Source organism: Cetorhinus maximus, chromosome 25, assembly GCF_964194155.1.
Source record: "Cetorhinus maximus chromosome 25, sCetMax3.hap1.1, whole genome shotgun sequence".
In the NCBI taxonomy this organism is placed as follows: domain Eukaryota; kingdom Metazoa; phylum Chordata; class Chondrichthyes; order Lamniformes; family Cetorhinidae; genus Cetorhinus; species Cetorhinus maximus.
Genome location: NC_135903.1, coordinates 28,372,114 through 28,386,408, shown reverse-complemented (window position 1 = coordinate 28,386,408; position 14,295 = coordinate 28,372,114). Strand labels below are relative to the sequence as shown.

Here is a 14,295-nt window from a genome sequence, read left to right as displayed (position 1 = left end):
TTGGTGAGTATCTCTTCCGTGTCTCTTTTGATTGGCCAAGCAGTTTAAATCAGGAGACGTTATTACAGCTAAAGAGCCCAGTTAAGAAATTCACTTTTAAAATACTTAGCATCTAAATTAGTTAATTAAGTAGAATAGAGATGGCTGGGCAGGTGATATGTTGCAATTGTAGTATGTGGGAGTTGGTGAACCCTGGTGCGATCCACGGTGACCACATCTGCAGCAAGTGTTGGCTCAAGGAACTTCGGCTCAGAGTTGATAAAGAGGGAGAACATCAATTATGAAAGTAAATTGGCAAGGAATATAAAAACAAACAGCAAGAACTTCTACTAGTATATGAAAAGAAAGAAAGAGAGTGGCTAAGTGAGCGTGGGACCCTTGCAGGATGTGGCTGGAGAATTGATAACAGGGAACAGTGAAAAGGCAGATAATTTAAACCAATATTGTGCATCGGTCTTCATGGTGGAGGACACTATAAACACCCCAAAGATATCAGATAAGCAAGGAGCTAATGGGAGGAAAGATCTTGTAACAGTCTCTATCATGAGGGACAAAGTATTAGACAAACTAATGGGACTAAAGGCAGACAGGTCACCAGGACCTGATAGCCTGCATCCAAGGATTTTTAAAGGAAGTGGCTGCAGAGACAGTGGAGGCATTGGTCGAAATATTCCAGAGCTCACTGGATTCCAGGAGGGTCCCAGCGGAATGGAAAACTGCTAATGTGACGCCTTTGTTCAAGAAGGGAGGGAGGTGAAAAGCAGGAAACTTTAGGCCAGTCAGCCTAACATCTGTCATTGGGAAAATGCTAGAGTCCATTATTAGGGAAGAAATAGCAGGACATATAGAAAAGCTTAACACAATCAAACAGAGTCAACATGATTTTGTGAAAGGGAAATCATGTTTGACAAATTTGCTAGAGTTCTTTGAGGGTATAACAAACAGAGTTGATAAAGGGGAACCGATAGATATAGTGTATTTGGATTTCCAGAAGGCATTCGATAAGGTGCCACATAAAAGGTCATTGCACAAGATAGGAGCTCATGGTGTTGGGGGTAATATATTAGCATGGATTTAGGATTGGTTAACGCACAGAAAACAGAGAGTTGGGATTAACGAGTCTTTTTCAGGTTGGAAAGACATAACTAGTGGAGTTCCACAAGGATCAGTCCTTGGGCCTCAATTATTTACTATTTATATTAATGACTTGGAGGAGGGGCAGAGTGTAAATATCCAAATTTGCTGATGACACAAACATAGGTGGGAGGGCATGTTATGATGAGGACATAAGGAATCTGCAAGACGATATAGATAGGTTGAATGAGTGGGCAAAAATATGGCAGATGGAGTTTAATGTAGGAAAGTGTGAGGTCATGTACTTTGGTAGGAAGAATCAAAAGGCAGACTATTATTTAAATGGAGAGAGACTCCAAAAAAGTGCAGCACAGAGGGATCTGAGTGTTCTTGTGCATGAAACACAAAAAGTTAGCATGCAGGTGCAGCAAGTAGTTAAGAAGGCAAATGGAATTTTGGCCTGCATTGCTAGGGGGTTGGAGTTTAAAAATAGGGAAGTCTTGTTACAACTGTACAGAGCGTTGGCCGCACCTGGAGTACTGAGTATAGTTTTGGTCCCCGTATTTAAGAAAGGATATACTGGCATTGGAGGCAGTTCAAAACAGATTCACTAGGCTGATTCCTGAGATGAAGGGGTTGACTTATCAGTGAACGGCTAAAAAGGTTAGGCCTTTATTCATTAGAGTTTAGAAGAATGAGGGGGTGATCTTATTGAAACATACAAGATTCTGAGGGGGCTTGACAGGGTAGATGTTGAGAAGTTGTTTCCACTAGTGGGGGATTCTTGGACTGGAGGACATAGGCTAGGATTTTCCTGTCGTCGGGCAGGCTCGGCAGGGACAAGCGGGAGTGGCCATGAATCGGACCGCTGCCTGCAATCGGGCTGCGACCACCATTTCACGCTGGCTGAATTAATGAGGGAGAGTGCGGAAGTTTATGTATGCGTGCGAGTGCGCGCAGTAAGAGCTCCCTGAGGCACACAGTTGCCTCAGGGAGCTGAAGCTTTTTGAACATTAAAAAATAAAGAATTTAAAAATGCTAATAACATGTCCCCTTGTGTGACTCTGTCACATGAGCAGGGACATGTTACAAATTAGTTTGAAAATTTTTTACTTTCTTTTAAATCACAGATCGAAACCTCATCCCCCCGGTGGGTGAGGTTTCGTAAAAAATCCAAAGGCCACTTGGCCTTTTCGCCTACCCGCCAGACAAGAGGTTGGACGGGCAGCGAAAAATTCCATTTAATTAATACTTTAATGGCCTTAATAGGCCTGTTAATTGTCGGCAGGTGTACTACCGACTCCCGTGCATGCCCGCCCGACCGAAATATCAGACGAGTGCGCGATGACATCGGGATGCTCGCCCAATGAACCCCACCGCCTTCCTGTCTCCATCAGAATTAAATACTGGGCGAGAAGGCCCATAGTTAACCTGCCCATCCTCAATTGAGGCCCTTCAGTGGCCAATTAATGCTGCTGGTATTAACCCAGCTGCAGAGGTGTCAGCTGTGGCTCAGTTCATAGCATCCTCGCCTTTGAATCAGAGGGTTGTGGGCTCGTGTCCCGCTCCCGGAAACCAAGAACTGTGATTGTACTCAAAAAAAGAGTTGCAATCTGTGACTGTTGATAACTCGAAAGAATTTTTTTTCCCTGGAGAGGGAGCACGCGGTGTTTGCCGGCACCATCGAGGCCTTCCGTGCCCGGTGGGCACCGCGGGGTCTGGGGTGTTTTGTTGACCCCTTTAATCACATTTTGGTTTAATGTTTGTAAGCTTCCTTTAAACTTTGTCCTTGGTTTTACAGCTGACCTGAATTAGGGGCTGTGCTTGATTTATCCCTTGTTATTGTTAATTTAGTTAATTGTTTTGACTCGAAAAGAGTTAACCCAGCTGCAGGCGGTCCTGCCAACTGTGCAGCTAGCTTGTCACCCCCGGGGTGAAGGGGGTCCCTCGACCAAAGGCACTCAGTGCCTGATTGAGGGATTGGACATCAGGAAAGGGGGCCTGCTGACAGCCAACCCCCACGCCCCACACTTGCTGCCAATGGCCCTGCATGCCTCTCCCCATGAACCCCACCCCGTGAAAGCTTAACCCCACCTTACTTACCTGGATCACTCACGATCATGGGACTCCAGTGCATGTCCCTCCGGCAGCAGCCACGGTCTCCCCAATGGTGCTGCTGAGCACAAGAACTGCTGGCCTCTGATTGGCTGGCAGCTCTCAGTAGGCGAAACTTCCCCCCCCGACCCCCCACCAGGGGTCTTGATTCCCAGGGGAAGGCCACTCACTGGCCTCACCACTGCCTGATTAGTGTGTGGTTTGATGGGCAGCCCTGAAAAGAGGCAATGTGGGTCTCTTGCTGGCTTGCTAGGTCAACCCTGTACCATCTAAAATCGTGAGAACAAAAGTAAAGTTTGTGCAACCTGTTGTCATAATTTAACCATTTAAGTGTTGTTATCATTCTGGTGAAACTGTGCTGTACCCTGTGCCAAGGTCAATTTGGACTTCCTAGAACGCAGTACCCAAAACTGAACACACTACTCCAGATGGAGTCTGACAATGGTTCTAGGCAACTGCACCATAACTCCTCCCCTTTATTTGCTAGGCCTCTTGAGATAAAGGCCAACGTTCCGTTAACCTTTTAGATTGCTTTTTATATCTCTCTACTTGGACTCTAAAATCTCTACTTCTCTACAGCACTTAGTTTCTCACCTTATAGAAAATACCCCTATTTACCTTTTGGTTCATTCTGCTGAATCTGCACTGCACACCGTCCCAAGTCTGATATATCCTTCCTGAGGAGCATTGCACAAAAATGACAGTGTGCTCCAAATAGGGGTCTGGCCAAGGCTCCATGCAATGAAAGCGTCACATCTTCACTTTTGACTTCCAATCCCCTGAGAGAAAACTGAAAATTCCATCAGCCATTTTGATTACTTACTGTACCTGCATCCAGTCTGTCCCGCCCTGTCGGAATTTTATATGTTTCAATGAGATCCCCTCATTCTTCCAACCTCCAGTGAAGACAGGCCTAGCCAACCCAATCTCATCTCATCTCTGCCATTTCAGGAATCAGTCTGGTGAACCTTTGCTGCGCTTCCTCTATGGCAAGTATATCCTTTCTTAAGTAAGGAGACCAAAATTGCACACAATACTCCAGGTGTGGTCTCACCAAGGCCCTGTACTAGTTAAACATCCTTGCTCCTGTACTCAAATCCTCTTGCAATGAAGGCCAACATACCATTTGCTTTCCCAACTGCTTGTTGCACCTACATTCTTGCTTTCAGTGACTGGTGTACAAGGACACCCAGGTCCCTTTATCCATCAATATTTCCCAATCTATCACCATTTAAATAATACTTTGCCATCTATTTCCCCTGAAGCGGATAACTTCATACTTATCCATGTTATACTGCAAGTATTTGCGCACTCACTCAACTTGTCCAAATTGCCTTGAAGCCTCTTAACATCCTCCTCATCACTCACATTCCCACCTAACTTTGCCTTGAATTTTACCTCTGGTGGGTGCGTGTGATCGGCGGGCCTGGGAGCGGTTGGGAAATGGGTCCCTGACCGCGATTGGCCCCTGACCACGGTTTTGCGTTGCCTGGCCAATAAATGGCCAGCCAGCGTGAAACGCGCGTTGAAAAGCTCAGTGCTGGCGGGGTGGGGGCGGAAAGAGGGCGGGCGATAACGTTTCCGCGGGCGTGGGCGAGCAGTGCAAGAAAGCTCCTTGAAGGCAGACAGCTGCCTCAGGGAGCTGCAGACCTGAAAATCATCAAATTAAGTTTTAAAAAGCTGCAAAATAACGTGAGAGTCAAGCACTTGAAAATATAGCTGATAAAAATGCTGTCCACAGATTTTTATTTTTATTTTACTTCATAATGGAAATTTCATCCTGCCCTTGGATGAGGTTCGATGAAAAATGTTAAGGCCGGCCGCCTGGCCGAATCGCCCGTCCGCCAACAGTAAGGTTGGACGGGCCACGAAAAATCGGAAACAATTTTGCCATCAATGGGCTTAATTGCCCTAATTGTCAGCGGGTATGCTTCCGACTTTTGCACGCGCCCACCGAGCGAAAGAATGTGCCAGTGCGCGATGATGGTGGGACTCTCGCCTGACATCTTCTCGTGCGATTCTACACCCGATTGGGTCGGGTGCATGCCCGCCCACAAAATGTAAAATTCAGCCCTTTTGCGTCATTAGCAAACTTGGAAATATTACGTTTGCTTTCTTCATCCAAATCGTGTAAAAAGCTGTGGCCCAAGCACTGATCCCTGCAGTGTCTCAGTAGTCACCGCCTGCCATTCCAAAAAAGACCCATTTATTCCTACTCTCTGTTTCCTGTCTGTTAACCAATTCTCAATCCATGCCAATATATTTCCCCCAACCCATGTGCTTTAATTATGGACACTAACCTCTTATGTGGGACTTTTAAAAAGTTTTCTGAAAATCCAAATACATTACATTCACTGGTTCTCCCTTATCTATTCTGCTAGTTACGACCTCAAAAAACGCCAATAGGTTTGTCAAACATGATTTCCCTTTCATGAATCCGTGTTGACTTTGTCTAATCCCATTAATATTTTCTCAGTATCCTGTTATTACATCCCTTATAATAGACTCCAGCATTTCCCCTACTACTGATGTTCGGCTAAGTGATCTGTAGTTCCCTGTTTTCTCCATCCCCCTTGTTTAAATACATTTGCCACCCTCTAATCTGCAGGGGTTGTTCCGGAATCTATAGAATTTTGAAAGATGACAACTAAAGCATCCACCTATTTCCATGGTCACTTCCTTTAGTACCCTGGGATGTAGATTATCAGGCCCTGGGGACTTATCGGCTTTCAGTTCCATTAATTTCTCTTTTTAGTAATACTAATTTCCTTCAATTCCTCCTTCTCACTAGACCCTTGGTAAAATAGACAAGTTTCGGGAATGTTTGGCAATTGGCATCCTCAGGGCGGAATTCTCCGTGCCCGCTGGATTTGGGCGTGAGCGGACAATATGATGGGAAGGGTTCATGTTGTCGCGAAACCAGGTTGCAATCGTTTGCTCTGCCCATCAATGACGGGCTGTGTTTCCTGCCGTCGGATTTTGGGAGGTTCATTGTAATACATCTACATATCATTATAAGCCCAGCTTGCTGGAATCATCCCCCCGCGCTGGATCATCCGAGCACATTGGCGTGTGTTTCACAACTGAACATAAGTGACAGGCACTGGCGAGCTGCACCTCGCTTGGGACTTCGAGGTTCATTTGCCTACCTTGCTTCGGGCAGCACTCATGGTCATCAGCACAAGGCTTTGCAGGCCGCACCTCATCACTTTTAGGGAGCTTATGGGTAGGTCTCTATTAACGAGACCAGCCATAAGGCAAGGGTGCCTTTTCAATGGCTGCAGGGTTAGGGCTTGCTTGGGGAAGGGGAAGAAGTGCCTTCAGGCAAGGGAAGAGGCTGCAGGTATCCCAGGGTGTGTGCAGGGGCACATGTTGATCTGTGCAAGTGGCCTCAAGAGGGTGAGGACTGAGGAGGCAATCTCCAGAAGAGATGAGGCCAGGTAGAGATGTGAGGGTTTGTGTGCGAGAGTGAGTGGTGATGTCCCTTAAGCGAGATGCCAGTGAATATGCGATGGGTTTGTGAGTGTGTGAGTTTAGAGTGATGAGACAGTTGCCTTACCCTGACGGCACAGATGAGATCATTCATTCATTTTCTGCACTGGATGGCCGACCTCTTCTGTGCAGCATTGGCATCGACCACCTCTGCCACTGCCTCCCAAGCTGGAGTGGTGACACTGATAGGCCTCCTGCAGCCAGAGTGGGAGTGGAGGACATCACAGTTGGTCTCCAATGGTGTCCCAGGGATGCGCCACTGATTTCGGCAGGGGGGGGGCGCTGCAGTCTTCTTGCCTTCCGGGGGCCATGTCTTCTGTGCAGCAGTCCTGAGCTGGAAGCACTGAGAGGTGTGTGTGCGGCTGCACTTTAAATGTGGTGCCCGGCGTGATGAAGTGATAAAGTGACGGCGTGGTGAGCGAATTAGAGGCCGCCTGCCAGCGAAGCGGCGTGTTTCCCAGGAATGCATGATTAATGAGGTGAGATTGGGACGATATAGCGCAAAAAGCCACCACTGTGGCCGGCGGGTAAAACGTTCTTTTTCCCACCTGCTACAGCAGTTAGTGCAAATCTGGGACGATTCCACCCTAAATGTTTGTGGGTGCCATTTCCTTCAAGATTGCATTCTGGTGTGCTATACATGTGTGCAGCACGTGGGTCTAGTGTTACAGAACCACAGGATTTGCAGATGACACCAGTATTCCTCTTTTAACAAGGTTTCACTTTCAACGGAAGAACCAAAAAAATACGGCAGTATAGAGTGCCACCCCAAATTTCCAGCTGGCACTTGATCACCACTTCACAATTGCACATCCTTCTCCACAAAGATCCAGAAATTTGGGCGACTTAACTATCAGGAGGCTATCTGGCTATGGGACCATCTCAATTAAGTTGATCTTTGCCCATCGTTATAGACACAAACTTTCCAGTAGAGGCCATTAGATCACCATCAATAAGCAGGTGCCTTGGTTGATCTTCCCCTATGTCAGGGCGTTAAAATTAGCTGCAGAGTCCTGAACCCAGGGCTTCCCCAATCTGTAGGTTGTGACCCCCAGTGGGGTCACGGGACGAGCAATTGGGTTCACGAGCACCCCCTCCTCCGAGACAGCGGTGGTGTCTGTGGAACGAACACTCAGGATTGACAGTCCTGGGACCAGCTCAGAGAGCCGACGTGTGTGCACAATTTATTTTCTTCCTGTTGTTTGGTAGGCATGGCCTAGGTGAATGAGCTACAAGATCCCATCACTGCTTGAATCAGAGCCTGCAAAAAGGTTGGTTTAAAAAAACTATCATCCTGCCACTCTTCCCCCCCAGCTCCATTCTCACCTTTTCCCCCCTCCACTCTCTCAACTCTTCCCCCCTCCCCTACCCTCGTCTGCTCTCATTCTGGGGTCACATCAGTTTTGAAGCATCAACATAGGGCTCCAATGGGGAGAAGTTTGGGAAGCCCTAACCCTTTCCTTAAATGTAATCAGTGAACTCCTCACAAATCGAAGCGTGAACCTGGGACTTCCCTGGTCTCTAAGGATCATATGTTCCCTTGGTTAACTGGCTGCATATTCTTGGAGGCTAAATGTGCATTTCTAATGCATTGTGTAGTATATATAACCCAAGTCCTTTCTTTAGTGCATGACTGCCTCTTTTCAGTAGAAATTCCTGAAAGGAATTACAGCACTGGCCTTCACCCAGGCCTCTCAACAGAAATTCTTGAATGTTATAAAGCAGAATTAAAGAACTTTATAGGCATTGAGCAATTCTCCATTCACAATGTTGTTCAATGAAACAAAAATGTTGTATTCTCAAAAATATTTTGCTGAATCGGTTACCAAATGAAACATTGATTTTTTTTTTAACCAAGGACTCATCGCTGAACAATTGTGCCCATCTGTAACAGTTGGCCTGTACCAGTAATCAGAAGCAGCTGCAATATCTCTTCTACATCAGTGAAACTCAGTCAAGTGTTAGATGAATAGAACCAAGGGGCTGAAACAATTTCCCAAAATTCTGATTTCAATGACAGTCAGATCTAAATGCTACAGTTCATCACAAATTCACACGGAGAATTAATATTAATGGGCAATACACCAAAGGAAATCAGATGACATAGAGTCATGGAATCAACAACAGCAGAAAAGGAGGCCATTCAGCCCATCAAATCCGTGCTGGCTCTCTGTAGAGCAACCCAGTCAGTCCCATTCCCCCGCGCTATCACCGTAGCTCTGTAAGCTTATTTCCTTCAAGTGCTCAGCCAATTTCTTCCTGAAATCATTGATTGTTTCCGCTTCCACTAGCCTCGCAAGTAGTGATTTCCAAATCACTGCCACTCGATGTGTGAAGAAGTTCTTCCTCACATTCCCCCTGCATCTCTTGCCCACAACCTTAAATCTGTGTTCCCAGTCCTTGTACCGTCAGTTAAGGGAATAGTTTTCTCTTGTCTACCGTACCCAAAATTGACATAATCTTGCAAACATCTATCAAATCTCTCCTTAATCTCCTTTGCTCAAAGGAGGACAATACCAGTTTCTCAAGCCTAACCTTGTAACTAAAATCCTCCATCCCTGGAACCATTCTGGTAAATCTCCTCTGCACCCTCTCAAGGACCCTCACATCTTTCGTAAGAGCAAAGCTCAGACTTTTTACAAGCTCCATTTGAATTGTTCAAAATGGAGATGTTTCTATATTTTATCTGACACAGTTTTGAAATAGCTGGGGTTAAAACGGAAGCTGCCTTTCCTCAACAAAATTACCATTGAAGGTCAGAGACAAATTGCCGACAGTGAGATCATCCTAACTGCTACCCATGGTGTTATGTTCCTTTTATCGGGTTGCTTGCTCAGAGGACACGGTTGCACGCCTATCTACTGATAACTGAGTTGTAATCAAAAGGATGTAGACCAAGAGGCCATTGTAAAATGAAGCACATGCTGTTTATTCACATAAGTAATGGAGCACTAACACACGCGTGCTTCCCAAAACCAAACCCATTCTAACACTACTGATTAACAATGTAGCCCGTGCTACCCAGCAATTGGATAATATAATCACATGGTCAATCTGCTTACATTCTCTTAAAGGTGCATTGCACCTCAGATTACCACACCCCTCCCCCTTTACTCAAAGGTGCAAATTACAATCTTTACAATTGTGGTAATCTGAGGTGCCATACACCTTTAAGAGAATGTAAGCAGATTGACCACATTACTGTATTACCCAACTGCTGGGTAGCGCGGGCTATGTTGTTAATGAGTAGTTTTAGAATGGGTTTGGTTTGAGGAGCACACGTGTTAGTGCTCCATTACTTATGTGAATAAACAACGTGTGCTTTGTTTTACAATGATCTCTTCGTCTACATCATTTTGATTACCTACTCACTTATCGGTAGATAGGCATGCAACCATGTTTGCTGAACAAGTGACCCCATAGAAGGAACATAACAACTAGCGACAAGGCAAAACATGACCAGTCGATAACATCAAGGAAAGCTGCAGGAATTAAACAGAAGCAAATCAATTGTACCTTGCAGGTGATTGTAAGTACAGCCTTCAGCATAGTCGTCAGAATTATCTCCCTCCAGTAAGCTACAGTTTGGCCGTATTGAACTGTTTGATCAGACTAGCGATGGCTGATCACAGTACATTGAACGCCTTGCGTTCTTCTCTTTGGCCAATGACATATTGGGGAGGAGAAAAGGCAAGCAATCCTCTTATCGACGTGTGGCAGTAAAACATGCAGCCTAATTCATAATCTAATGGCACCCAACACCCCAGATTCCAAGGGCTTTGATGAGTTGGTAAATCTCTTAAAAATCCACTTTTAGCCAAAACCCCCGGTCACAACGCAGTGTTTTAAATTTAAATGGAGGTGTTGTGCTCCTGGAGAGACAGTCGCTTGCTATGTAGCAGCCTTAAAACAACTGGCAGAGCACTGAGAGTTCGGGATGTCGATTAGTTACATGTTAAGAGACCAATTACTATGTGAAGACGCCGTTCACAAACAGTTGTTGTCAGAAACGAATTTAGACTTCAGCAAGGTGCTGGAGTTGGTGCTCGCAATGGAGAGCGCAGTCAGGGATTCAGGAGAAATGAAGGGAGCACAAAATGACGCTGTCCTTCATGTCGGGATGGAAGCACCGATTGGGAATGACACGGAAGCGCGAGGCTCCGCGGAAAGGCGGGAAACAATCACCATTAACAGACCAGCAAAAAGCAACGGTTTAACAGAGAAAACGTACAATAATAATGACAGAAATGGAACCAGACAGCTTGCAAACGAACGACAATTTAAAAGAATTGAATGTTTCTTCTGCCATCATAATGGACACATTATGCGACATTGTAAAGACAGATTAAGACAAAACTTTAAGCAAAAAGGTAGAAACTGTGAAATCAACATAATAGAGGAACCAGAAGAAACAGAGTCAGATATTTACTCACTAAACAACTTAAAAATGGGTGAAACAGAGCCAATCTATGTGACAGTGAAAGTCAACGAGAAACCCATCCAAATGGAGGTGGATACAGGGGCATCAATGACAGTTATAGGGGAACATACGTTCAAATATCTGAATGGAGGAGACCATCCATTAAATCTGAAAAATTCAGGCACTAAATTAAAGACTTCTATTGGTAAAGACATATGAGTAAGAGGTATATGCAAGGTTCTAGTACAGTATGGAAATCAGTCTGTTAATCTAACCCCTAATAGTAATTGCAGGCAGAGGACCAAGTCTCCTCAGAAGAAACTGGTTAAGAGAGATTAATCTTGAGAAACTAATGATATCTCAATTAGAAACAGAAAATGTTACTGTTTGGAAAATGGAGTATGTAAAGACTCAACAAAAGGAACTTGTCGAGGTGATACTTCAGTACAGAGTTCGAGTTGAAGTCAGTAACCTCCAAAAAGAAAAAGAAAACCTGCTCTAGGACTTTCACACATTGCAAGATTTATAGTTTATTTATGTAAATAGTTGATATATTGTAAAGATTGTAATTTGTACCTTCGAAGAAAGGTGGAGGAATGTGGTAATCTGAGGTGCAATATACCTTTAAGAGAATGTATGCAGATTGACCACGTGATTGTATTAGCCAATTGCTGTGTAGCATGGGCTACATTGTTAATCAGTGGTGTTAGAATAGGTTTTGGTTTGAGAAACACATGTGTTAGTGCTCCATTACTTATGTGAATAAACAGCATGTGCTTTATTTCACAGTGGTCTTTTCATCTGCATCATCTTGATTACTAACTCACTTATCAATACATAGGCGTGCAACTGTGTTTGCTGAACAAGCGACCCAACTGAAGGAAGATAACAACAATATATCATACTATTTAAATAAATAAACTACTTACAAATGCAGTCTTTCTGGAGGCTTTTCAAACGTGTCGAATGTTGTAGTTCTACGGCTTCGGATGGTTTATCCGAGGCCTCTCTCTCAGGAGTTACCTGTCCACTAGGCTCTCCAGTAGGAACCGGTAAGTTTGTTTCTTCGGCTCTCTCAGGCTCAACGGATCCTACAGGTGCTTCCAAACCAAGGGGAGTTCCTTTCACATGTGGTGTAGACTCAAACGGGAATGTTTTCACCTTCTTTCGGGCCCAATCGCCTGCACTCCTGCTGCCCCTCCCTTCCAGGTTCAACAATATGAAGGTCAGCTGTCAGGAAGGTGCTCAAAATCAGGATGTTGGGCAAGGCTAAATAGAGTATAAGATCAACTTGAGTCAACTCAGTGGTTGAGTCTTCCCGCATTTCCTCAACTGTCAGCTCCTTTGAAAAGTCAGACGTCTCTACTTTTAAAGCTTCTCGGCTTCCATGTAGCTGGTTCTTCAGCTCTTTCATTTCTTTCTTATATTTGTTATTTGTTTCCTGGAGAATTGAGCATTGTTGTGTTTTCTCGGCTAATTTATTCTTCATCTCGGCCAGAGACGTGCTGAATTCTTTCTGTTCTTCCTCATACTTTTTTAGTAGCATAAATTGGGATCTGAGGGAATCTTGCAATGTGTGAAAGTCCTAGAGCAGATTTTCTTTTTCTTTTTGGAGGTTACTGACTTCAACTCGAACTCTGTCCTGAAGCATCACCTCTGCGAGTTCCTTTTGGTGAATCTTTACATACTCCATTTTCCAAACAGTAACATTTTCTGCTTCTAATTGAGATGTCAGTAGTTTCTTAACATTAATCTTTCTTAGCCAGTTTCTTCTGAGGAGACTCGGTCCTCTGCCTGCTATCGCTATTAGGGGTTAGATTAACAGACTGATTTCCACAATGTATTGGAACCTTGCATATACCTCTTACTTGTATGTCTTCACCACTACACGTCTTTAATTTAGCGTCTGAATTTTCCAGATTTAATGGGTGGTCTCCACCATTCAGATATTTGAACGTATGTTCCCCTATAACTGTCATGGATGCCCCTGTATCCACCTCCATTTGGATGGGTTTCTCGTTGATTTTCACTGTCACATGGATTGGTTCTGTTTTATCCATTTTTAAGTTGTATAGTGAGTAAATATCTGTTTCTTCTGGTTCCTCTATTATGTTGATTTCACGATTTCTGCTATTTTGCTTAAAGTTTTGTCTTAATCTGTCTTTACAATGTCGCATGATGTGTCCATTATGATGGCAGAAGAAACATTCAATTCTTTTAAATTGTCATTCGTTTGCAGGCTGTCTGGTTTCATTTCTGTCGTTCCATTATTATTGTAAGTTATATCCGTTAAACCATTGCTTTTTGCTGGTCTGTTAATGGTGGTTGTTTCCTGCCTTTCCATGGAGCCCTGCGCTTTCGTGTCATTCCCAATCGGTGCTTCCATCCCAACGTGAAGGACGGCATCATTTTGTGCTCCCTTAATTGCTTCTGAACCCCTGACTATGCTCTCCATTTCGAGCACCAACTCCAGCGCCTTGCTGAAGTCTAAATTCGTTTCTGACAACAACTGTTTTTGAATGGCATTGTCATTAATCCCACACACTAATTGGTCTCTTAACATGTCATTAATGGATGTCCCGAACTCACAGTGCTCTGTCTATTGTTTTAAGGCTGCTACATAGCAAACGACTGTCTCTCCAGGGGTGCGACACCTCAAATTGAATTTAAAACGCTGCGTTGTTACCGAGGGTTTTGGCTGAAAGCGGCTTTTCACAAGATTTACCAACTCATCAAAGCTCTTGGAATCTGGGGCATTGGACTACGAAATAGGCTGTATGCCACGTGCCGATAAGAGGATCGCTCGCCTCTTCTCCTCCCCTGATATGTCGTTGGCCAAAAAGAACATACTGTGACCAGTCATCGGTGGTCTGATCAAACGGTTCAATACGGCCAAACTGTGGGATACTGGAGGGAGATAGCTCCAATGGCTGTGATGAAGGCTGTACTTACAATCACCTGCAAGGTACGGCTGATTTCTTGGTGTCATCGACTGGTCGCATTTTGCCTTGTCGCCAGTTGTTATGTTCCTTCTATCGGGTCACTTGTTCAGTGAACACGATTGCACACCTATCTATTGATAAGTGAGTTGGTAATCAAAACGATGTAGACGAAGAGACCATTGTAAAATGAAGCACATGCTGTTTATTCACATAAGTAATGGAGCACTAACACATGTGCTTCCCAAAACCAAA

At 44.6% G+C, this 14,295-nt stretch overlaps 1 protein-coding gene across 3 annotated transcripts in view; it reads right to left on the bottom strand.

Moving 5' to 3' along the window:
- The window catches only part of LOC144667990 (acyl-CoA-binding domain-containing protein 5-like), a 133,811-nt gene that overhangs the window by 62,203 nt on the left and 57,313 nt on the right, over window positions 1–14,295 (bottom strand). The window lies entirely within an intron of this gene.